This window comes from Arvicola amphibius, chromosome 13 (assembly GCF_903992535.2).
Source record: "Arvicola amphibius chromosome 13, mArvAmp1.2, whole genome shotgun sequence".
In the NCBI taxonomy this organism is placed as follows: Eukaryota; Metazoa; Chordata; class Mammalia; order Rodentia; family Cricetidae; genus Arvicola; species Arvicola amphibius.
This window is the reverse complement of record NC_052059.1, coordinates 7,429,185-7,457,023: the sequence shown is the minus strand read 5'-3', so window position 1 is coordinate 7,457,023 and position 27,839 is coordinate 7,429,185.

Here is a 27,839-nt window from a genome sequence, read left to right as displayed (position 1 = left end):
CAGCATCTTTCTGTGAAGTTCAGTTCACATGGAAGAACAATGGATGCTTATGTTAAAACACAACGATTTATCCAGAATCAGCTCAAAAAACTTGTGTAATAGATGGGGAAACTGGAGTTGCGGAGGGTAGAAATGGAAGGAGCTAGTGTTCTGGATAGAGGAGCCTGACTAAAGCCTTGCTTTCAATGACCACATGGTGCCCTTGAGGAACGGGACAGAGGAAATCACTGACGTGGATCAGTCTGCTAAAGATGAGTCTTCAAAGGCTGGCAAAGCCTCAGTGTGAAGGAGCCAATAGTGAAGACATGAGGGGCTTTAACTTGGAGCTAAACAGAGTACTGATGGCTGAGGAAGGAAATTTAAGTAGGTCAACAGGACACAAGATTTACTCTGCGTCCATTATGAATAAATGGAATTAAGAACCTGGCCCTGAAAGTCAGTAGAGCAGTGAGAGAGGAACTACAGATGCCTCTGAAGAAGCCTGTAAGTAAGGGAGCTTTATTGACTGTAACAGAAATTTGATAGTCACTAAAATTATTTTAATATAGTGGAGGCCCATTTTAGTGATGCTCAGGTTTCAGGCTGGGGAACTAGAAAATAGGGAGCAAAGTTTTCAACCAAAAAAGATAAATATTACCTGCTGTTGTTACTATTAGGGTTTTACATATATACATATATATAAAATGCACATAAATATACATATATATATATAATTTGTTTGTTTAATTTCCGTTCTCTGTTCGTCAATGTGCAAGTCCATAAACTTTTGAAATATTTGGGGAATTTCCACTTCCCAAGGAAAGATTTCCTGTGTTTCCAGCAATGTGTTCTTTGTCAACAGCCCATCTGTACTTTGAAAAGTACTTCAATATTAGACATAGCACACACCATAATCTTAAATGTGCAATGATCTTATCTGAACTTCTTATTTTGTAACATTTTATTTAGGTTTTCTTTTTTTACTACAGAGCAATACATTTTAAATTACTTATTTCATACAAATTGCTACCTGTTTGTAGTAACTTTGGACAAGGTATTTGGAGAATATTTAGTAAGGGTAAAGAAAGTGTTTGTGTGTGTGTGTGTGTGTGTGTGTGTGTGCGCGCGCGCGCATGCGTGTTTGTTGTGTGTTACAGGCATTCACATGCCACAGTGTGCATGTGAAGTTGTAAGAATATCATATCTTTGGGTATTAGTCCTAACCTTGGGTGCTGTTTTGAGATGGGGTCTTTTATTAACCACTGCAGAAGGCCTACTAGATAAACAATTGGCTTCTGTGGATCCTACTGTCTCTAGCTCCCATCTCCCCACAGGAGCGTCTTTGATTGTTGAACAGGTCTACTGCATCCAGCTCTCCATGGTTTGCAGATTCATGGCTCTAGGACTCTCAGCTCAGATTCTCCCACTTTCACAGCGTTGCTCATTGAACCTTCTCCTAGGCCCCATTTCTCTCACTTTTAGTATTTTTTCCTGCTTTTTGCTACTTTCTCTAGCTACATGCATATTTAAATTTGCCGAAATATGTACATAACATTCTTTTGACTCTGAACATCTCAGAAGCTAAAATCTTAAGATTGTATTTCCTCATTTGTTAGGATATTATGTGTGCTGAATTCTTTCTTAGGTTTTTTCCCATTATAATTTCTCTTCAAGGATGGCCCTGGTTTACTCAAATGAACTGCTTTTGTCAGAAGTCAGGCATTCAGTTATAACCCCAGGATTAATGATATTTTAAATCTTCTGTCTTTTCCTGAAAACTTTTCTATTGCATCTGGATGTTACTTACAGCACTAAAGTTATTTCGCTGACTGTTTTTCGGCCATTCTAGAGTAGAGCAAGCTTCTGAAGAATCCAAAGCAGCTACCAGTCACTCATCTAACTTTATGAACTTTGAACAGTTCTTATAATGTAAGATTACAGTGTGTGCTCTAAACAATAATTATTTGCATCTTTTGAAACAATTACATGTTTATATTGATGAAATGATGTATTAATAGCCTTGTGTTGGTAGTTTTTTTTGTTTTTTTGTTTTTTTTTTTTTTTTTTTTTTTTTTTTTTTTTTTTTTTTTTTTTTGGTTTTTCGAGACAGGGTTTCTCTGTGGCTTTGGAGCCTGTCCTGGAACTAGCTCTTGTAGACCAGGCTGGTCTCGAACTCACAGAGATCCGCCTGCCTCTGCCTCCCGAGTGCTGGGATTAAAGGCGTGCGCCACCATCGCCCGGCTTGTAGTTTTTAAATCTATACAGAGACAAGAGGAATCTAGCTGTAACTAGCTAAACTTAGAAGAGAGAAACCTATAAATCTATGGATCTGGGTAAAATATGTGAGCCTACAAATATTTCTTTTGACATTTTCCACAATTTAACTAAGCTTTATTTATTAAAATAAATTTTTAACATGCTTTCTGTTTTATTACAACTATGATATGCAGACGTATGTCATAGGTCATTTCTACACATATCTCACTTCCATTTTACATTGGCAGAGTCATAATATTTATACACACACACACACATATATATACTCTCCAGTGCATAATATCTTAGAAAAATAATTGTTACAATGTATTTATTGAACTTTTATGTATCATCATTACTTAAGCTATTATTCACTAAAGGGAGTGCACATGTCTGCATAAATATCACTACAGGTGCACTTCAGCGCATGATTTCTGGGACCTCTGTGGCATTCAAGGCATGCAACTCATCAGCTTCATAGTCACGAACATTAATATAAGTTTACCCTGTCTCATCTCCAATACGTCGGGCTGCACTTGCATATTACACTATTGATTGTGGTTACAGAGTAGTCAAAGATATAAAGCAGCCATTTATATTGTTTCTTCAAGTAGCTACTCCAACTCCTACTGGTCACTAAAGAGCCATGCGGTGGATTTATGTCCAGAATCTTGATTTCCTTTTACTAGTGTGATCCTTAGCTTTTGAGAACTGTAAAGCTCTTTCTGCTTGCATGTTCCATCCCTTTGAGAGAATACAGGTCATATCCAGACTGGATTTTGTCTCCAATTCAAATAGAGGTGGGGCAGGGGGTAGGGAATCAGAGTAGTAAATGAATTCACTATGTCAAGGGCAAAACACTTTAAGGATACATAATTCTCTGACACATGTAATTCTGCCAACAATTCATGACAATATGTGCTGAGCATTGTCCAGAAGGGCACTAATCAGAGCCCTTTTTACACGCCTGACTGACCTCAGACTCCCCAGAAGGAAAGAAATTAGTAAAATAAATTCCACCTTTGTATAAACCATCTAGGCAAACTGGTTGTTATGGTTTGGATATGGTGTGTCCTTTAAAGGTGATACATATACTGAAGACTTTATTTCCAATGTAACAATAGTCTAAGGTGCCATCTTTGAGACTATAGGGAGACAGGGAAATGACGCCAGCTGTGGGAACTAGGTCATGGGAGGTGTGGCTATAACAGGTATTTAGGGAGCCACTCTTGTACCCTTAATCTTTCTCTTTGGGCATCTTTGTTCTATCCACTGCTGGCTGTTACGTTGCGTTGCCTTCTCACAAGGCCAGAGTGATTTGAGCTAACATCTGAAATTGAGAGCCAAATGAAACATTTCCTCCTTGTCTAAGCTACTCTATAACGGCAACAGAAATATAACATGTCACTGTAATATGGTATAAGGTCTCTGTTTAAACAGTTCAATTACACAACTAGTCTATATAGAGCCAGTCATTAAAGCAGGATGGATCCCTTCTAGAATGTGCAGAGTTCAAGCAAATCCTGGCAGCTGAGCTTCTAGGTTTTCCATATCCTGTAGTCTAGGAGAAAGAACAACCTCTTCATCCCAGACTTGAGAACTCTTTTCCTTCTATGAGCCTTCAAAATATCTCTGGGGCTTTGTTTGGGTTTGCTTTAGTTTTGCTTAAATTTCTCCAAAATTTACTAAATCTAAATAAGTTATATAATTAGGAAGTAAAATATGCTAAAATAAAATCAGAAATTTTACATCAAAAATAAAATATTCTGTAGAGAGATTTGAATTATATATGATAAAATAGGGTATTCAAGATATCAAGGAATGTAGCACAGCTTACTTTCAGAATCAGTGAGGGTCAAGTCTTGGTTGTAGCACTGACATGGCTGACTCTCCTAGACTATAGGTAGACTTCTTTAACACAGAAGTTCAACACTAATTGGTTGCCTGAACAGGAGTACGCATCTCTGTTGAAATCTGCAATGGGCTGCTCAGTCTGTGAATGGCTTTGTCTTTGAAGTTGTTTAGGATGAAGCTGGCTGTCATTATTTGCTGTTGCCAATGCGATAGCAACGTGAGTCTTGAAGAAGAGGAGGTAAGCATCTCTGTCATGGACCAGGTCTAAAAGGAATGATTCCTATCCACTACTCATGAAGAATGTAATTGAATAAACATGCTCAATAATTTTAAGGCTTAATCTTATTTATGTCTGTATGAAGGTGTCTGTGTGTGTGTGCACAGACATGGGTGCAGGTACCTGAGGAGGCTGGTATCTGAACACACACACACACACACACACACACACACACACGTACAGGATGCCTTTGGAGCCCATAAGAAAGTCAGAGGAGGGTGGCAGATCTCTTGGAGTTATAGGCAACTGGGAGTCACCCAACATGTGTGTTGGGAAGTAAACTCAGCAAAAGCAGCCAGCACCCAACACTACTGACCCTCTTTTTTGTCCAAATCTTAATCAGTTTGAGAACATTGTGCTTCATAGGTTAGCCATGTGCTCAGGGAAAAGAGAGTGGACTTTGCTATGTGAACTGTAAGCTCTCCCTGTGTTACTTTTGCTATAGTGAAAAAAGGTGAAAGTAGCTGAAATAGTGTGAGAAAATGTTACCCTGGGCTTGGGGGCCTACTCTTCTAAGCCCAGCACTCCACAGGCAGGGCATGCCGATCTCTGTCTCTTTGAGCCCATCCTGAGCTACAAACAACCTCATGACTGCCAAAGCACACACTGAGACCCTGCCTCAGAATAAAGAAAGCATCCACATACTTTGAAAAATGTAAGTCACTGAACTAATGGAACTTACTCAGCAGAAATGAATTTCATTTCAACTCTTTGAAAAATATTGATTTTGAATAAAAAATATTTAAAGGTTTCTAAATTTCTCTAAAATATATTTAGGAAACTAGATGGAAGAAGTTATATTTACTTCATATATATATATATATATGTATATATATACATATATATATGTATGTATTTAATATCTAAAGTAATCTCATGCATATTTGAAAATTGTTAATGTATGTGTTAACATATAAGACCCATACGTTTTATGAAAGACACAGATAAGTGCCCTCTGAGAATTATCATAATCATGTGTCTAAAAGTGTGGTTTATCTATATTGGGAATGTAGAACTTTCTACATTGTATTTTCTTATAAAAATTAAACCATTGTGTGGCAGATCATACTCACATAAAGCACACTGGGATTGTGATTATGCCTTTCCACTTCATATATAATTTTTTATTCCTGTGCTAACTTTGCCAAGTTGAATGAAGCATTATGTGAAGATAGCTTCTTTTTACTTTATTCAGGAAAGTTAATTTTTAATGAACACTTATAGATTGTGCTTAAAGTTCAGTACTTCTCAGCAATTTTACTTTAATGTTGGTTAAATGCCTACAAAAGCTACAAAAATACACATGACTGTGGCCAACTTATACTCAATTTTGACATTTCAAATATGGATTTGTCCAGACAATGCAAATAGCCCACTTTGCGTGTCCACTTACAAGGTTTTCTTATGGGTTGGGGAGTGTGGCAATAAGAACCTTGTGGGATTTTCCTGAATATTCTAGAAGGAATCTGAGTATAGTCTGGAGACAAAGCCTTCTAGTGTTTTAAGTAGCTCCTGAATGTCAACATAAACTCACGGGCACATTAAACCTCCCCAAGGGATCTCTAAATTATAGAACATACATGAGCACCATGCAGCTTGATCCATGAATTGTAAATCAACCCATGAAGAAATGTAGGTCTAAAGGCAATTAATACTCTCTGATTGGAATACTGTGATTAGGGAAAAAAATAGAAACAGTGCCAGCATTGTTGAGTTGTTTCTCTTGTCAGTATTCTATGAGAAATGCCCTTGCAACAACCGGCCCTCGGGTATTACCAGCCTTACATATTTTTAAACGCCGGTTGGAAATTGTATTCATCTCCACACAAGCACTTTCTTGTCACGGCAGCTCATTTAAAACGCTATTGTTCCAGTTCTTGTCCTGGATTTTATTGTTTCCTTCTTCTACAATAAATTATGCATGATATCTTAGGGAGGCTTTGAAGTTCAATCAGTTTTGGCAAAAGAAAAAGCATTTCTTTGCAAATAGTTAAAATAGAATTCTGCCTCTAATTCATCCCTGTTGAACCTTTCCGCATCGCAGATATCAGAAAGTAAACCACCAGGCATAGCAGCTAGTTATGCAAAAATGCCCTGGTAGGACAGAAAGAGGAAACAGTTTGTTGGGATTTTTTTTTTTTTTTTTAAACAACCAAGGGAAAATACTGAAAAACGGAAATGCAGTTTTATGTTTTAGTCGATCATGCAAATGTCCTGGGAAATCAAGAAAAACTACCTGGTATCATGTTAGAACAAATGTATCATAAGCATTTAAGTGTATGTAGTTTTGAAAAAGTGTAAAAAAAGCAATGACAGCAAGTGAAAGTTCCCCGTAGTTTCTGGAGATACTGCGTCGGTGGAGCACATCGCTGGCCATGGACTGGATCCTGGTGCTCCCCTCTATAGTGCTTGTGTCCCGCTTCTTGTCCATGTCGTTGTGCTGGTTACGAGGTTAATGCGCCAAGTGGAAGGAGTCCTGCTGCACTTTCGGAGGAGTACTTGGACAAACAAAAGCTAGGCTCTCAGGAGAGGCCATCTGAGCATGCGCACATTAGGTAAGCAGGGAGCAGCTGTATTGGTTAACACTGCGGAATACTCTTCCCCTGGTACTTAATGAAAGATCTCACTGAATCGACAGCCACAGAGAAAAGTGGTCAATACATAGAGAGATAGTAATAAGGACAACTCTCACCGTATGATGTGACTGTGTGACATCACATTGCATAATGAGAAAGCAACATTGAAAGCCTTGAACTGATTGTATGTCCATGTGGTTCAAAGGAACAGAAATGACTCCTAGAATGTCTCCATTATCTGTAGTTGATAACTTTAGGGTATGATAAATGCTTGTTTTAATTAAGGTCTTGAATGTATTCTTATATCTTGAGAAAATACATCTTCAATCCTTTACAGAGAAAAATTGAACTTGACAGAAAAAAAAAAAAAACATAAGTAACCAAGCTCTCCGTCAGATTTGCTTTTCATACAGTCTTATTGTAAGTTTTCTCTGTATTTTCTACCTCAAAAGCACATGCACCATATCTTACTTCCTCATTTTAAAGATTAAAATTTGAATTCCATAAATATCTACCCCCTTCTTTGACAGGCCCTAGTTATGAATTTGCTCAGCTGGTACTAAAATCGGTTACTTTATATTTTACCATTTTTTTCTTGCTTAGAAGTACTATATTTCCTCAAAAGACAATGTCATATAACAGAGGGACATTTTAAGACAAAATTCTGGTCATGTGAACTCAAAAATACTGGCACTTATTTTGTCAAATGAGTCATCACCCCCTTTCCTTTGATTCTTTTCACTAACAAAAAGATAATACCTGTCTAGTGGCTTGTACTAAAAACGAAAAGAAAAAAAAAATGAGTAGAAATTGCCTGTTCTTTTGCTTCACAAGATAAAACTTTATCTAACTTGCATTTACGATTCAATGTGTAAGCAAAACTCGAGAGTGCTGTGTGATGGTACCAGTTAAAGTAATGGGCCTGAACTAGAGCCCATAATGGTTTTTGGGCTCCTGCCGTGCTGCCCAGCTTTCAAGCATGAAAACTCCGGGAAAAACAAGCGTCTCACCCTGAAATGTGCTTTATTGATGCCTTTAAGGAAGGAAAACCTAAGTTTCCCAGAATTAAGATATACCAAGACATGAGTGATATTAAAATTGAAATTTAATATGAAGTCGGAGAACATGTCACTAAATAATGTTTTGTAATAAAAAAGAATGAAGTAAAGGTACCATACCTATCGGATTTTGAATTTGATTGGAGTCAGTATCAGGGAACATAAACTCACCACGTCCATTGTTGTTTATGCAGTCCTTTAAGTCAGAACAGGAGCCTTCAAAGGACATCCCAGGGTGCTGAAAAGTCCTGTGCTCTAACATACCCTGCTGACTTATCTGCACATAGACATTATAAGGTTGCACATGGCAGGTACAGCTTTTATTTGTGATGTACATATATACATATATATGTATGTGTGTGTGTTTGTATGTATGTATGTATGTAGTTTTGTCCATGTACAAAGCCATTTTTCCTAAATGTAATTTTTTTTTTTACTGGATCTTGTAGAATGATGCTTTATCATGGTTTTTACCACAGTGACTTTAGGGCAAGTTATAAGCTCTGAAGTCCCGAGGCAAAAATAACTCTTTTGTGAATGAAAATAGATAGCATTGCTGATTTCACCTTCACCAACATGTCCACAGTCCATTCCTTGTTTCTAAGCATCCTCACAAGGAAGGCTAACAGAGTACTGTAGTTGGATCTGTAATGTTCCAAGAGGGCCATGTGTAAAAAAATTTGGTCCTGGCTAATGCTATTCCAATGTGTTAAAAACTTTAAGAGGTAAGGCCTCAGGTTACACCTTTAGGTGATTTTTGATGCATTCTTTACTCCCCCCCCCCCGCCCCGAGACAGGGTTTCTCTATGTAGTTCTGGCTGTCCTGGAACTCACTCTGAAGACCAAGCTGGTCTCGGCTCAGAGATCTGCCTGCCTCTGCTTGTGGAGTGCTGGGATTAAAGGCATGCCTGGTGAGTTCTTGAAAAAAAATGACTTGGAAGAGAGTGGGGCTCCAGTCTATTCAGCTCCTCCTCCCCTCCCCCTCTCCCTCCTCCCCCCTCTTGTGTGTGTGTATCTTTTCTTTCTGGCCACAAGGTCAGTGGTTTTGCTACTTTACATTATTCTAGTCATAGTACATAGTCACATGGTTGATCTAAGGACAACACAGCAGTTGGATACAGAATGGAACTTCTGAACCTGAGCATTTTCTCGTTATAACCTAATTATCTCTGGTATTTGTTATTGTAAACATGGCTAATTAGTATACCCCATTTCTAATCTTATTCAACATTTTCCAATTTAAACTTCTTAATAATTTATGAACTATTTGCATTGTGGTTAGGAAGAGCATAACGAAGAGCACTCTTGCTACATTTAAAACTATCTTTCCACAATGCTCAGCTTGCTCACCAAAGAAAGCACTGCGCTGCAGCAGGTTAGCTGCACATTTCAGTTTGTGAATCTGTAAAGAGCATGCAGAATTAAGAGGGGGAATTAAGGTTAATAAGAGGCTACCTTGCGCAGCATAGTACATATAATCTACTTGATAGTTGAGGCATCTGAGAGGTGACAGGAGATCCAAACTATTTTTTAGAGTTGTTAAACACCACAACAGATAGTGTAGATTCTCATATTGGAACAATTGGTGCAATTGCTCCAGGTTTCTCCTAGGAAGCAATCATGTAAACTTGAACTTTACTTCCTTGTATGTAAGAGGATGGGCTGTGACCTTCTGACTGTGTCCGTCTCTGAGAGCTACTTATCTTCTACCGTTGCTCTCTCTCACTTGGTGTAGAAATGACTGCTGAGACTGAAATTCACATCCAATATTTTCAAACTTAGCATCTCAGAATATACACACCACAGTCAAAGAAATGGTCCATATTTAAGTTATAGTGATGCATACAAAATATTTATTTTGTCAGAATTCATCTTTTAAAATCCATAGCTTTATATTCAAACAGCTGTAAAGCAGACTCAGTTCGTTCTTAAAATCCCCAATGTCATATTTATCAGCCCGATCTCCTTTCACTTTGCAGATGGATTTTAAAACTCAAGGGGATGTTCTAGTTGTGGGATATATTCCAACATATCTCCCATAAATGTTGAAATGAAAATTCTAATTGTTATTAAGATAGTAAAGACAAATATGTTCTCTCCTAAAATACTTGCCTCTCTCTCCAGCTATAAAGCTAAGCAAGTGTTTCAATGGACTGGAAAGAATTCTTTTTTTCCTGTATTATTTCTAGTTTTCAAGAATATCCAGTGCCACATGAGTACGAATATTTTAGACTTTATGTTTACAAAACTTTCAAAGAATAAGCCAAGAAACTGTATGACAGGCTTATTTGCATGTGATACCTGAGAGAATATTTCTAGCTTAGAGCTATTTTAGACACGACTGGGTAATAATGAACTCCTTATGACCCGAAGAGTGTGTATACATTTCTACAATAAATAATGAAGTATAAAAAAAGGCATGGAGAAAAGTAATGCATTTGGAATTGAGTTTTGTCCCTGAGCTCTTTGAAGGGAGGTTAATGTGTTAAAAGGTGTCGCTATTCATGGAAATCCAAATGCTGATAAATAATACATAATGCTAGTGATTACCACCTAATTTCAATATTTATTGAAAACTGCCATTTCAAAGCAATCAACGCACATCAGGAATTGTGCTATTATCTACGTTTGTGCAAATTTCCTATAAATATTGAACTTCAGTCATTACCATTAGAATAATTTATTGTTAAATTCTTGGATATTTGGATATATATGGGAAATGATTCGGATCTTACACTGTGAAAGATTTCTGAATATTATATTCTTCATAAGTTTGATGCAAATAAGAATGTGTTATTCAATGAGGTTCTTAAAATCTGTTCCCTAAAAGTCTACTTCAAATAATTATAAACTGTGAAACTTGAATCTAGTACCATCACACAGGCCCCACTTAGTGTGGTTCATGGAGACTCTCCAATGAGGGTGAATGTCAATAGCTTCCTATGGAATGTCAGACTACCACGGTGACCTTATACTTCCTAAATTTTTCTAAAGATATTCTTTTAGACAGGAAACTTGATCATTCTTTTGAATGAATTCACCTTTATCAGTGACAAAATAGAATAAACAGATTTCTGCCATACATTATGATAGGCACTTACAATATAGATGACAGAATGATGTTCCATCATCCTTTTCTCCTGGACAGTGGGAAATGTTGCTACGTTGTTGATGTGTGCTGTGACAGAAATAATGGAACCATCTGACATTCATTTGCCAGAAGTTATCTAAACTTTGTGTACGCATTCATCCTGAGAGCATTTCTAGATGGTGCAATCAATGCCCCACTTTCCAATTAAGAACTTGACATGCAAAGCAGTGACATGAAAAGCGGTCCTTGTTGTAAAGGAAATATAACATTATTAAAGAGTTTAGATCCCGGTTAAAATTTGTATAGATAATTAAAATTCTAATTTCATTGTCAACTCATAAGATAAAGATGGTCAAACAGGCATTTATTTACAGCATGGGATGAAAATAGAAATAGAAGAATATGCTTTATATTTGAGAAGCATGAGGTATGTTTAAATGTAAGATGGAATGTGGGTATGAGTAAGACTGACACCAAGGTTTGGTGGGCATCTCAAGGGTTTCATGACCGTGACTTTTCACAGGGTTTCTTTGGAACTTGAGCCTTGATGACATATTCTTTCCTCCCTCCCATAACTCCCCTGGACTGAGTGGCATGCGTGGAAAGCAATCTGATGAAAATAAACACGATTCTCCTAACAGACATTTGAGTTCTACCAAAGAGCATTTGAAAACTAGGAAGCCCTTGGATTTTTCAACATTAGAATTGGAGCCCACTTGGTATAAAGCTGAGATGTTCTAAGGGGCAGAGCAACCTCCTTTCTGTTCGTACACACATACATACACACACACACAAATTTTTATAGGCTTAATAATATCAGTAATTGTTCCTTTTATTGCCCAAGATAGAGTACAATACATAGAGTAGTAAACCTTTTCCAAACTTTTTTGGAAAAAAACACATGCATACTAAAACATGTAAAAGAGATGAGAAAAGTATAAAACTAAAGATTTATTTTTGACCGCTGTAAAATAGGGTGATCTAGAGCAATGATGATTGGAAAGAAAGAAGTAGGGATCTCAACAGGTAATTTTATTCCCCCCCCAATAAAATATTCTTTGTTGCTTTCCTGAACAAACTACTATAGAATATGTTACAGACATATAATGAAGCATAGAAAATTCTGTATGTGTAGAAAATTATGTAGGACAAAACTAGAATTATAAAAATACTGTGCCATAATTTATGGCTGCTGATACACAATAAGTGTTCAATTTGGAATAAAGTATCGAGGAGGATATTATAGAACACTGCCAAGCAAGTTTTCCTCTATATATTTTAGCAAGCACAGTCTGAAACTTCTAAAAGTCTAAATTTATAATTTGGTGATAATGCTAAATGCTTTACATAGGAGAATGTATATGATTACTCAGGTCTCAGCTCTGTTGTGTGCTTGTTTTGAGATACGTAGCAAAAGCCGGTGATTCTAGGTCACGGTATTCTAAACTGTGTATTAAATGTCTTACCATCAAAATGTATAACAGAGCAAAGCTGACAGCTACACACAGGAAAACGGTATACATAAGGTTATATTCAGAGACTAACTTTCCCAAAGGTAATGAAAGAGAAAATAGGTAAAATATTAGGAAATGTCATGAAAAATGAAATAATGTAAGTAATATGTGTGCATAAATAAACAATCCTATAAACTTTTGTATGTAATACCAGAGATGCTCTTATTTCAAATGTTATAGAATATTTAAACAAATCAGACAGCACATTTAAGAAAAATGTAAGAATACAGAGAATGCTATAAAACTGCTGTATCTGTTTCATAGAATGGGCCAAAGCATCCTCCAACATTGGTACTGAGAGGATGCTTTTTCTCATGCTTGCTTTTGGGCTTTCTCGCTGAGAAAGACTCAGTTCCACTTGTAACTAAATAACCTAAATCTGGGCTCTGAGCTGTTACTACATTTCCCATCTCAAGAAAGTCGCAAGTGTTCTACTTGAAGTGTTTCCCCTCCCCCCACCAGCCATTTATTGCCACCTTTGCCTTAGTAATAATAACAATATAAATTTTTGCTGTGTATGTGTTTTTGCAGTTTTTGAAGTACAGTGATTGTTAATAATGATTATAATCAAGTCCCTTTTCTAGGATTTATAAAATTCCCACCCAAACTACAAGAATTGCATACATATATGCAGTGAAATTAAAAATACATTACTATTTATGTATTTATCTTCATGGGCTGTAGCTCAAGAGTGCATTTAAAGTGTTTCTGGAGAACTGAAGGGCACTCTTTGTGAAATTAATGAAAACATGTCACATTCATGTTACACTGTAGAGCTAATGACAGTAGCTCCACTCTTAGCTTTGCCTTTGTTCTTTCCCAATTCTTAAGTGTTTTAGTTAAAGGTTCTCTTGCTGCAATAAAACACTATGAGCACAAAGCAAGTTGGGCAGGAAAGGGTTTATTAGGCCTACACTTCTGTATGATTGCTCATCCTCATTGTGGAAATCAAGACATGAACTCAAACAGGGTAGGATCCTGGAGACAGGAGCTCAGGCAGAGGCCGTGGAAGAAAGCTGCTCACTGCCTTGCTCCCCATGACTTTCTCTACCTTTCTATAGAATGCAGGACCACCAGCTCAGGGATGACATCACCCACGATGGGCTAGGATCTCCCCCATAAACCATTAATTAAAAGAAAGGATTATAGCTTGATCTTATGGAGGAATCTTCTCAATTAAGTTTTCTTCCTTTAACTAGGTATAGCCTATGTCATGTTTGCAGGAAACTATCCAGCATACTAAGTAACTTGTGTTCTTAAGACAAAATTTTGAAATGTCTTAAAACAGTTTTTAAATTGCATTTTAAATTCTAAACTAAGCATCATATCATCATTTCCCCTTCCTTATCTTCCTTCAGTACTCACATGCACACCCCTTGCTCTCTCTCAACTTCATGGCCTCTATTTTTAAATTGCTGTTATACACACACCTGCACAATCATATATGTATTCCTAAATATATAAATATAATCTTCTTAGCCATATGAAGGTATTTGCATGTATATGATTTCTGGGCTAACACTTTGCCTTGGATAATCAGTTTGAGAGCTCTTCCCAGGAGAAGTCATTTTTCCAGCTCGGAAAGGGAAAATTTTATGGGGATTCAACTTTAGACAAAGAACTATAGGCAATTAAGGAAAATAATTTTTTACATAAATGACTGTCTTCTTTTATTGTTATGCTTCTCATTGATGTACTGTTCTTTCCCTCCAGTGACTACCACAGACAATGTAAAGATAGATTTCAATGTGGAAAAGTATGAAATGATGGTAAATATTCATGTAACTTTAAACCCCAGCCACCAAAGGTCTAATTTTTTTTGTGCTTTATGATTTTAGAGACTGCCGAACACAGAGAATCAATTAATGCCTCCTAGTAGCAATAGTGTTAACAGGGGCAGCATCTGCCACTCGAAATGATAAAAAAAATCAATGACAAAACCCTGTTCCTTCAAGTTTTCCTTCCTTGAATTTTTCCCGATATCTTTCACAAGATATGTTTCATGATTCATGTTACCAATATTTCTTGTTTGTTTTTTGGGAGACCAGATCTCATACAGGTCAGGATGCTCTCTAACTCAGATACCACTTACTATTATCTCCCAGTTGCTGAGGCTACAAGCTGAAACTACAAAAATCAGCTGGTTTTTGATGATTATAGAGATTATTATAGATGGGGCTGATGTATTAAGTAGCTCTAAAATCAAGAAATATAAAAAATATAAAGAAAGTATTGTTTCTAAATGGAGTTGAATATCCATGTGTTTTATGATGTTAGGGACACCATGCCTGCACAACTCAAAAAAAAAAAGAAAAAGGCATGTGAAAAAAGGTGGGTGATATTGGGCAATGAGCATGTATTTATAAACTATTAACCATTGTTGAAATTCCAGTGATATAATTCATACAATCTGTTAATGGCATTAATACTTTAATGAACAACTGGTAAAGAACTAGGACTAAATAGATGGATCAATAGTTAAGACACTGGCTCCTGTTGTAGAAGACTCTGCATCTGAGCGTAACAACAACACTTCAGTTTACAACCATCTGTGATTAGCTAAGGAATGCAATCCATTCCTGGATCTCTCTGGCCATTCCATTCACACAGCAGACTTACATACATGCATAGAAAACATTCATAGACATCTGAAAATAAGCTGTAAAAAAAGAATTTCTTAAGTTTAACTTTCTGTTTACATTGGCTCACATTTTAAGCATCCAAAATGTATTTGGACATATCTACATTAAAAATATTTGAATAAACTGTGCTGTGCATCTAGAAAACAAATAACTCAATTTTAAAATGGGTCATAAATAGAAACGGAATTCTCAAAAGAGGAAACTCACATGGCAGCAAAGCACTTAAAGAAATGTTCAACTCTTTAGCCATCAGGGAAATGCAAATCAAAACTACTTTCAGATTTCCTCTTATGCCAGTCAGAATAGCCAAGAGCAATAAAACAAATGACTACCCATGCTGGTAAGGATGTGGAATAAGGAAGTCACTCACCCTTTGCTGGTGGGAATGTGAATTTGTACAGCCACTGTGGAAATGGTTATTACCCATAGTCAGTACAACTCAGGTATCCAAGTTCCTGAGACTACATGGACCAAGGACCTAGGAAAATCCAAATACTACTGTTCTGCTAAAGGAACACAGAAAAAAAAAGGGGGCACCTAGTGATCTTTCTCTATATTCATAAATCTGTGCCTTGCTAAGTCCCCATCACAGAGGCTTTCTCCTGAAGCAGAGGGAATGAATACAGAGACCCACATCCAGATAATGTTCAAAGAGTGAGACACCATGGAGCACTCAGTCCTGAATGTGCTGTTCCCATCAAATGCCTCCTCTCAGGGCTCAGAGAACTCTGAGGAAGAGGAGGTAAAAATAGTGTAAAGTAAGAGCCGAGGACTCAAAGTCTTCTAGACACACCAGAGCTTGAGTGGGCATCCACTGGGTGGGGTCCTAGAGCTGAAAGGAGAAATGGGAACACACCCCTCTCCTTACCCAGAAGCTATCACCAACTGACAGCCACTTACAAATGAAAAATTAGTCTTCTCCAAGGGAAACTCACCAGTCAAACAAACCCCTCAAGGGCAGGCCCCAGGCCCAGCAGGACATGACCATCACACACCAAATCACCAGCATCTTCGAGGTTCTTCTCATAATGCTGTCAGTGAAGTTTATTTAGTCATTTACTTTTGTCCTATTATACAGATCCTTTCCATTTCTATTATGGCTTCTTTTGGAGTTGCTAATGGAGTTTCTGAGGGTGTGAACATGTGTCCTGAGGGGTGAACATGTGTATACTGAGGGGTGAACCTGTGTGTCCTGAGAGGATGAACATGTGTGTCCTGATGATGAGAACATGTGTGTTTTGAGAGGGTGAACATGTATGTCCCATGGGTGTGAACATGTGTGTCCTGAGGGGATGAACATGTGTGTCCTGAGGGGGTGAACATGTATGTTCTGTGGGTGTGAACATGTATGCCCTGTGGGTGTTCTGAGAGGGTGAACTTGTGTGTACTGAGGAGTGAACATGTGTGTCTGAGGGTTGAACATGTGTGTCCTGAGGAATGAACATGTGTTTCTTTGTATCTCTATGTGGCCCTTGTGCTTTTTCTTTGGTTGTTTCATCACATCCTGTTGGGTTTGACTTTGATTTATTCTATTTTGTTATTATTCCTTATGTGCCTGCTTCTTTCCTAAGAACGTACTGAAAGGGCTTGGTGGCTCCAGATGGGAAGGGAGGCGGGGAGAAACTCAGAAGCATAGGAGAAGGGAAAAGGTAATCAGAATATATTGTATGAAACAAATGTATTTTCAATAGAAGGAAATATTTTATTAAATCATAAATATTACTTTATAAAAGGAAATATAACTTCTTAAAATATTAATTTCCTTAAAACTAATCCCTCACTTTTACTTGAAAAAGTAAAGAAAACACCCAGTTGACTCCTTGTCATCTGGTGTGATGAATCCTGTATATATCAATGAGCACATTATCATTTATGCAACAAGTAATAACCACGGATCAAATTTACCTCTAACATACTGATCAGGAGCAGTGTGCTGTGCACCCAGGTATTATTTGAAATGTAAATCTTAATGTGTAAATATTTGTTTGTGGTTAACTTAGTGCATTTAATTCACTGGTTATTTTTAGAGTAACAAATTCTTGGCACATCTATCACACACACAGTAGTTTCAAATAAACAGAGTCAATTAATTCATATAAATTCAAATATTATTCATAATTCTAAATACTGCGAAAAGTACAATAAAGTGTTCCATCATGGACAGCCATGTAACTGAAACCATAAAACATGAAATCGCGCATATAGGGATGCTACTGTAGCTTTTCTCACCACAGCAATTAATTTTAGTCATTTGCCTCAGGAAGTTTAGTGCTTATGGAAAAGTTTAAATCCAGTGAGAAGAGACCATGGGTTCTAAAAATATTGAATCCTTTAGCAGATACCTTTCCAAACATTTACTTCTATGTCTACACACACGATTTCCATCATGACATTCATTTAGAATCCTTTTGGGTGTGATGTCTGTTGCTTTGTTTTTCCTTTATAGATGATGAAGAGGATATCACAATCTCCTCCTAATAGCAGGGCCCAGGGCAACAGCACTCCTTCACAAACTGTTCAAGTTCCACTTCACAGAAGTACATACAGAGCGGGGCAGGTTTTACACACAGGTGGAATGGGTGGGACTGAAGCAAAGAGATGTTAAGTTTAAAGTTTCCACGTATTCCATGAAAGAAACTATGTTCACTGTTCAGGAAGAGACTTGTAAAAATGCTGGTTGTACACAGAGAATTGTCTCCCAATAAAGCCGTGCTTATATTTAACATAAATACAGTTTTATAATCCCAAGCATTAAAAGCTCTGCATTCATATCTAATCCTGAGCTTCAATTTTTATTACTACAATATTATGTCCAGAAGTTAACCTTCTGATATTAAGCATTGACTTCTGAGACTAGATGTCTGTGTGATGCTTGAGAATGTAGCATTGTCCAGTGAGAATTTAGATGAATGGGTTCATATAATCCAGGATATTCTTAAATACAGGTTTACTAAGACTAGGCATTAAAACTGTTCCCCATTCAGGTCAGGTTTTCTATTTTTATTACCTCTGATTATACATTTTCATTTCCACAGGAAAGAATGCATAGTGTCTTAAAATTCATGTTAGTTAAGATATAAACATTTCTCAAACATTTGTAGAACATCATTGGGAAAATCCCTTGATTAGATAATGCTTTAGTTAACAAGACAGTTAATTCATAATGAAATTGTTTCAGGAAACAGCCAATTAAAAGTCACAGTATTTAATGTATAGTGCAAACTCAAATTTAACACAAGAAGCAGAGTAACTTATACCCTACATCAGCAACTAAAGTTAGAACCATAAATGAGTTCAGTGGAAAAGAATGAGTAATCTTGAACTTGTGGAATTGCAGGCTGGACTTTCTGTATCCCACTTAATCTCCCCGCCACATACACACACATGAAAAATAAATCCTTAAGATTTTTTGGAAATGAGCAGCATCAACGGGAGTGACATACATAGGAGAAGAGAGCAGTCTTAGAGGTCTATTCATGCTCTGGATCTGCTGTGTTAGGGACTGGACTCTTGAATCTGCACAGAAGATCTTTAGTGAAGTCTTATATTCATCCAAGCCTAGAGGCATGTGTATGTCTGCAAGGAGTGGCTAGTTGCTGTGATGTTCAACTTATGTTGGTCCAACTTAGACATATTGTGTGTGCAAAGAAGGAGGGTGTGTTATTTTCTTCTAATATCTGACCATTATTGCCATAAATTCATACAGCTAGTGCGTGGTTGGAAACTTGTGCCTACTGGCAGCTTCAAAGACCTTTCTGCCAATGAAATACATGCATAGAGTAATTTGGTGCAGTATCTTTTCTGATATTTTGTATTTTGACTTCCATAATATGTTCAAATAAACTACATAAAATACAGTTTTTTAAAGATGCTAAGATCCCAACCATAGTTAATCACACTAAAAACCGTGATGTTATAACACATCTTCCATAGAGTTTTAATTAGGATTTAATCTTCCTCTGTTAAATCAAAAGGATAAATTTTTATTATAAACTGCATGTTTTCCTTCCATAGACCCAAGCAGACAACCCTTTAAGAAAAATTATCTTGTCAGATCATGTCCCTTCTGACAGATGGGCCCCAGGAAGCGGGTTTCACCTTTAGCAATTTGAGGGGCAGCACACACTTCATTTTCTCAGTGAAGATAGCAAAAGCATTATTTATCATTTCTGCAATAGCATAATTACTCATCCAGCATGGCAGCTATGGTTTACAGACCACGTTGCAGCTCGCGTTTGTTTATTGGTTGCACTTTGCCCAGCTTTCCATCTCCTGTTCATCCCCAGTCACTCTGCTCCTGAGATAATCCTTGGTCAGCTAAAATCACAGCCGTGGGAAGAGCTCCTTGCATTTTCTGTACTCCAGGACGTCATTGCCACTGAAGCATGTGCCAGGATCTGCTGTTGCTGTGTTACAAAGCATTTAACAGAACTTAGAAAACAGGCCATTTCTACATGCTTTAGCAATCAAACCTCCATGAAGCCATGATGGCACTTACTTATGGATTTTGAATTATACAAGAGACCCCTTCATAGTTTCAGCCTCAATCAATTACAGTTAGATGCAATGAAAAGTTGCAAAGCAGTAATTAGGAATGATGCAATGCAATTTCACTTTATATTTCATATGGAAATGAGCATAAAGCATATTTATTATCCCATCTTTTTCTCTTTACTTTCTTGCCACCAAGCAGTTCCCTTTCAAAGAATTTATTCTTGTTTCTGGAAATAAACACCACAAATGAACTTTAATCCTCCTTGACCACTACTCAACAGACATCAATCACACCTGTCTTTATCTTTACAGCATGTTTTCATTTTGAGCATCTCTAACATGACATGAATGTGGTAGACTAGACTGCAATCCCTTCCTCACTTTGGTCTATTTTTAGCTGTAGGAGTTGTCACCTCTTGGATCTAGCCTGACCTCCCTCCTACCTACCCAATGCCAAATGTCATTGTCAAGCAAATGAGATGAAACCATAAGAAGGTAAAGGAGGAAGTTGAGAAGGTTTTGCCAAATTTCATTTGCTTCTTAATTGTTAGAAAGAGATGATAATTAAGTCATATAAATTGTTTTAAATAATCAGTCCCACAGAGGCAGGAAAATTTCTTCACATACACACATAAACTAAAACACACATACATGCTATTCAAATTTCACTTAGCATCTGGGAATGGCTTCAGCATCTGTAATTATCCTCCTAGAACATATTTGTTGATAATTTGACACTACCATAGTGACCATGGTGGGAGATGCCAATATTCGCTCCCATAAGAACCTCAAATGGCTAGCATGATTCTGTTGGAACTCCCCTCACTTGGTCTTTGAAATGCGGCCTCATATAATTCACTGAGAACTGTTGGAAATAGATGTGCCATGGCCAACTAAGTCAACCACGTCATCTTAATTTGGCTGGAAAAGAATTTTCAGAGAGGCTTGGAGGAAGGAATACAACCTACTGAGGCATAGACAGTGGCTGTCACATTCTTGGTTACTCTCATCTCTGTTTATAATATTTATGCTGTATGTTCTTAGCTTTTATCCTGGCTCCTAATTTGCATAGTCATCCTCTAGATTGTGGATTGTATAAAATCAAACAGGTTGGACATATGTCCCAGTGAGTAAAGTGCTTGCCAGGTAAGAATAATAATTTGAATTTGGGTCTGAAGTGTCCATGGGAAAGCTGACTATAGTATTGTGATACTGGAACTCCAGCCTCCAGGGAGTGGGCAGAGGAGGAGACAAACAGATCATAGAGACTCAATGCACAGTCTCTCCAACTGAAAATGTCAGTGACATCCAGTGAGAGAACTCAAAAGGTTAAGGTGGAGGGTAGTAATAAAAGATTGTACAAATGATGTACTTTGAAGACGTGTTAGTGTATAACAGAATTGATGTTTGTTTTCTCTTTGATTTTAAACAGAGAAAATAAAAGGAGTCGCTGCTCCTTTAAAAAAAAAAAAGATACCTGATGTTAACATCTGGATTCTACACACTCACACACCATGCACACACACACACACACACACACAGAGAGAGAGAGAGAGAGAGAGAGAGAGAGAGAGAGAGAGAGAGAGAGAGAGAGAGAGAGAGAGAGAGAGGTGCTTCCACTCCAAACACACACACATGCACACACTCTACACACAAAGTAGAAGAAACAAAACTGTTTTGGCTGGTGATGTGACAAGCTTCAGGAAACAAGTGGTCTCCTGAAATCTTAAATTAAGGAGTATTTAGAAGCATTTGATTGCAAAGTCATGAAGATGGCAAAGAATGCAAGTAGAGAGGAAGGCTAAGTATCCCAAAATGATGAGATGGATTACCTTAATCGCCTTACAAAAGCCCATTGTGGTTCAATTCCTCCTTCCTTAATTCAAGCTCTTTCTGAGCCTTAGACAAATGCCACCTGTAACAGATGTTTGTGGAAATGGAGAACCTGAAAACGCAAAAGTCATGAGCGCACACACACACAGAATCAATAGGGCTGCATTCTTGACAAATATTGGCAATGTAATGTGAGGGTTAGTGATTTTTCTGTAATTCAATTGGTTCTGATTATCATCAAATACTGGAAGACAGGTCCTAAACGATGTCTTGAGGAGAAACTACAATGAATAGGAGCAGGTTACGAGCAAATAAATGGAAGGAATGTGACGATTCGTGTGGCATACCTTCCAGAGATAGTTTTTATTTGACATTTGAAGAAAGGAAACTTCCTTTGAAACTTCAAAGGAAGTTTCCTTTCTTCAAACATTTGAAGAAAGGAAAGATCAAAATAACAGGACTGAGACACTTAAGGTAGAACACACAATGAATGTGTACTATACATAAATTCAGATGGTAAATGTCCTACATATAAATGCAGAATGTATATGTACTATATGGATGCAGAATGTGTATATACTATATATAAATGTGGAATATGTACATACTTTATATAAATGCAGAATATTCACATACTGTATATAAATGTCCATACTATATATGAATGCTGAATGGGCATGCACTACATGCAAATAAGAATGTGCATGTATTATGTGAATGCAGAATGTGCAAGTAATAACATGTAAAAGCAGGATGTACAGGTGCCATGTAAATGCAGGATGTACTTTAGGGTGAGCAAGATAGACCTGAAAACAAATATAGCACCAAGCATTACGGATTGGATTGGCATTTAACTGATTGTACTGTGCAGGTATCATATAATTTCATGAAATGCATGGTCTCCTACACTTTGAATATGTAAACTTATTTAACTTGGGAGCTAATTGACAAATGATATGCTAATGCAAAAAAGAAAAGGAATGGAGTTGATTGAAAATAAGCCACTAAAAGGACATTTAATAACCCGTACTCTCTTTACAGAAACAAGGAAAGCCTACACTAGACACTTACAATGCTGGTTTAGTTAGCAATATATTTTATTGTTTTGTTTTTCTAGTTTTTTAATATGGATTTTTTGGGCAAAAATATTTTTGTGTTAGCCAATTTTATTTATTCTGCCAGAAAACTGGTGCATTATTTTTTGATTATGCTAAATAAAAACATAAAAGATAATGAGATTTCTTGTAATCAAAACAAATTCAATAGAACACTACAGAAATTTGAATTCTTAATATCAAGTTAAATGGTTTGATCAAAACTTTTTGACCAGCACCCATGTCCTCAACTACCTAGATCAGAACTGCTGTAAAGTGGTCCCTCACTCAGTGTTTGCATCCTCCAGTAAAGAGAAATTCGGTGGACGGTCTTTCTTTGTACTTGCTCTGACTCCTCTGTTTAAAAAAATGTTGAAATGCATGAACTGACTTTGTAGAGTCCATTCTCTATCTAAGTTACTTTGCTCAGCCTAGACACAGGGTTGGAGTGTAAAGGGTTGGCACTGCCTCCGAGAGCGGTCCAGTCATTGTTGACTTCCCAGGGGAGGCCTTAACTTCTCTGAGGAGTGGATGAGTGTGAGGAGAAGGGGTAAAAGGTAGGGGAGGAAGGGGAGGGAACTTGGCTTGGTATATAAAAAATTAAATAATTAATGAAAAAAAAGTTGAGCTCAATTGAGGGATGGCTGATTCTTATTTACTTATCTGGCATACTCTATATTCTCTTCAATGATAATCATTCATCATATTCTAATATGAACAATTATGCCTACAATATAAACACAATAATACAAGGTTGCCATCTATGAGGCTTTTCATTAATTCATTTTTATTTTTTCTCTTTACATATAAAAAGAAAAAACACTGTATATTAAGTTTTTGGAGAGAAAATTAAACAAGAAAATGTTTGGCCTTGCTTATTAAAATATAAACACAAGTTTTGATGGAAAAAAATGAAGGCTATCACTTGAAAGCTTACTCTTTTATTTTATTAGATTTTTAAAAAATACCAATCCAAGTTACCACTCCATCCTTCCTCCCATTCCTTCCACATACCCTCCCACCCAACACCATCCAATCCTCAGAGAAGGTAAGGCACATTGCTTTGTGGAAGGTCCAGGGCCCTCCCTACTATATCTAGGCTGTGCAAGGTATACATCCAAAGAGAATAGAACCCCATAAAGCCAGTACATAAAGTAGGGATAAATCCTGGTGTCACAATCAGTGGTCCCTCAGTCTGTCCCAGCCAGGCAACTGTCAAGCACAGACAGAGGAACTAGTTTAGTCCTATGCTTGTATCTTCCCAGTCAGGCTGGAGTTGGTGAGCTCCCAATAGCTCAGGTAGACTGTTTCAGTGGGTAAACCCATCATGGTCTTGACCTCCTTGCTCCTAATCTCACTCTTCCCACTCTCTGCCTCTGTATCCATCAGTTGCTGGATGAAGATCTACAGTGATATTCAAGATATTCATCAGTCTGACTACAGGGCAAATCAAGATCTGGGCCCCCTACTCTATTGCTTGGGGTCTTAGCTGGAATTAGCCTCATCTTAGACCTGTCAGAACAAAAAGGCTAAGATCAAAAACACCAATGATAGATTATGCTGGAGAGGATGTGGAGTAAGGGGATCACTCATCCATTGCTGGTGGGAATGCAAAAATGTAATGGCTGGCCTTGATGAGCTCCTATTAGTTCATCCCCACCATCTCAGTGGGTGGGTGTACCCCTCGCGGTCCTGACTTCCTTGCTCATGTTCTCCCTTCTTCTGCTCCTCATTTGGAACTTGGGAGCTCAGTCTGGTGCTCCAATGTGGGGCTCTGTCTCTATCTCCATTCATCGCCAGATGAAGGTTCTATGGTGATATGCAAGATATTCATCAGTATGGCTGTAGGATCGAGCCATTTCAGGCTCCCTCTCCTCAGCTGTTCAAGGAACTAGCTGGGGACATCTCCCTGGACAACTGGTAACCCCTCTAGAGTCAAGTCAGAATTCTTAAAATAATCTAAATTTCTACATATTTGCAAGGATTTAAAAGAACCTTGCATTGGTCTTAGTAAATAACATTTCTAACCTTTCTGAGAAAAAAAAAGTAAATTCATATAAACATACAAATACTTTTATACATATGCAGGTAGATTGCAGGGCAGGTAATAGATGTATAGATATGTACATATGCTGTATAGTGTCTAAGACAAGTCTATTCTACTAAGTAATAAATGTATGTACTAAGAAAAATAGCTTAATTGCTAGTACATTACAAACTGTAATATCTGAACAAACAGAGAAATAAAGTCTGTTCGTAATTTTTTCAGATATAATCTCTCCCTGAATTTTCTCTCCTATAAAAAGTGAAGCAATAGGTCCTATGAGTACAAAGCAGAAACACCTAGAATACGTAAAGTGATATGTTGAGTTTGCCCACGATAAACACACTTTGTCATATGTAGGGGAAATGTTACTCTTCAACAGGTTTAGTTGTTCAAAGCTGTGAAGTGTGCCAGTGCCACGTTTTATTTATTTATTTTTTGCACAATAGAAGTGTTAACTGCAGACACCATATTTTCTAAATGCTGTTGGATTTGTCTTTAGGGTTTACTCATTTCTCTATTTCAATTTATCTCTAAATGTAATATGAAAGCTTGACTTTCTGAACGTTTCAGTTTATTTAACAAAATTTGTCACATGAATTATCTTACTTCTCCCCTTTCAAAACTTTTAGCCATAATCTTTACCTTTCTGTTTTTCTAAACATGTGTTCCTGGAGGTGATGGTAGACATCTACAATTGATTTCTTTTCTTATTAGTGGAAATGTAACTGCTTTCTTGTCATGGCAGAATATCTGACTTTATATAGCACATGTATATTTCATGATTGTATATATGTGTACTATGTAAAGAAAAGCACCAAAAGTACCCCTCTATATACTATATTTAAACTCGAAAGCAAATGTTCATTCATTCAAATGTGTTCTGGTGTGTTTAAAGCTATGACATTGTTCTTCTTTTATGATTTAATACAGTGAGACTCACTAAAGACTTTTCTCTACCAAATCTTTGGTTGCTAAGAACCATATTTAGACAAAGTACTGTGTATAATATTATGCAAATACAATTGGCTAAATTTTATTGAATACTCCTTGTAATCAATGTTCTATCTTATTTATCAAATTTTGATAACAATATTATGGTGACTTCTCAAATAGTACTCAAAGGTCTTTCTCTTCATAAAATCCACAACATTATAATTACTACAGAAACTGCCCCATCTTTGAGGGCTTGGGTAGATTTCGCCTGTGACCTTTGGCGACCTCTGGAAGAGAAGAGAATACGATAATAATTTTGGTGTTTAGTCAGGAGTTTCCTTTTTTTTTGTATGTACTCAGGGGTCATTTTTCAGAGATGGACAATGGACAGCAGAGCTTTTTTTTAGGTCAAGAGAGTTTTTATTTTATTAAAGATTGGATTCTTCCTTCTAATTTCACCTAATGCTGAGCTGCCTCCCTTACTTTGGAAAGCCACACTGCTCTGCCATGTCTCACTGAAATCGCATGCACTTTGGCCAACAGCTCCCCACTTACTTCCGTGTTCTTACTCATTTTTGTTTTACTTTTCCCGGAAGCACTGACTTTGTTAAGGCGGTGTGAATTTTCCATTTCCTTGTATAGATGATTTTTCACCTTTGCCCCTTTCCTTTGGAACCCAAGTCCTCAAACTTCCACTCTTCATGTAACCTATAACTCCAACATTTCCTGCACTGTTCCTGATGTAGTATTTAACTCTTTCTCTGGTTATGAGGTTTCCTTTAATTTCTCTACGCATTCAGCTAAATATCTTTTTTTTGCTACATGGTAATTGGTAATAAAATTTATTTGCCACATTTTTATCTAATATGTTATAATGTTTTGCTAGCTCAAATATTTTAACACAGTATTACATTTTTAAATACATATATATGCCACCCAAAATGATTTTATATACTATCTCTGTTTTTCTATTGCATTGCTAAGCATTTTTAAATCACCATGCTTATAATGTACTCATATGTGTATATAATTTACCTTCAAAAATAAGGACAAGCATATTTGTCTGATGTACCATTAAAAGTGTGTGTTTTTGTCAGAGGCTGCTTGTTCACTTCCTGGCTGCCAAGACTAGAAATAATCACACAGAAATCTTTATTAATTGCAATACTATTTGGCCAATAGCTTACACGTATTTCTGGCTAACTCTTATATCTTAAATTAACCCATTTCTATTAATCTGTGTATCACCATGTGGCTGTGGCTTACCAGCAATGTGTCAATGAGCTCAAGCAGAGGCATCTGTCTCTTGCGGGTGGCTATGAGGCTACTCCCTGACTCTACCTACTTTATAACTTTCAGCCTGGCTTTACTCTGTTAAGTCATTGGTTGAAAGCAGCTTATTTATTAACCAACAACAATAAAACATATTCACAGCATATATTACCTCCCATAGTGTATATAGACTTTTTTGTATTTCTCTATCCATCTGACTATTAGGAGAATTTTTAACAGGTTTTCCATAAAGACTCTTTAATAGACCCAATATTTAATCAAGGTCAGACATTCAGAATTGACCCACACCCTTGAAGAGTTGAGCTCTTTTTAGTTCTTCCAAGCTTAAATTTGTAGAAACAAAGCATTTCCTCACACACCAGTGTTTTTATACTTCTACTGTTCCTCTTGGAATTCTGGAGTAAAAAAAAAAAAAAAACAAAAACAAAAACAAAAACAAAGGTTTATCTGATAAATTTAATAAGTCTACTTAACACTGGAAGGAAATCATGTTATAAAAATCTAGAAACGTTTCAAGTTGTATTCACAGGGGATAATGGCAGGTCTTTTATCTGTGGGTGATGAAGAGGTGTTTCTATGTTGTCTTTGCCTACAATCTGAAAGTAAACAGTGATTTTGATATTTTACTGCTTACGTTGCCCTGCCTAGTGGTTCTTTGTGTATTTTGTTTCCTTGCCCTTCCTGTCAACCTGTCAGCCATCACATTATAGTACTGAAAGTGTAACTGCCTGTAGCAGTTCCCTTCCCGGTTCTAATCTTCTTTGAAGCAAGAGCAGAAAATTAGTTTGGCTGAAAGTCAGCGCCAGCATGCATGTTATAGTAAGTGGAGGAGTCAACTGATTCTGAAAATGACTGGAGGCCTTGTTTATGAAAGGAAGTCTATAAACCTGAATCTTAT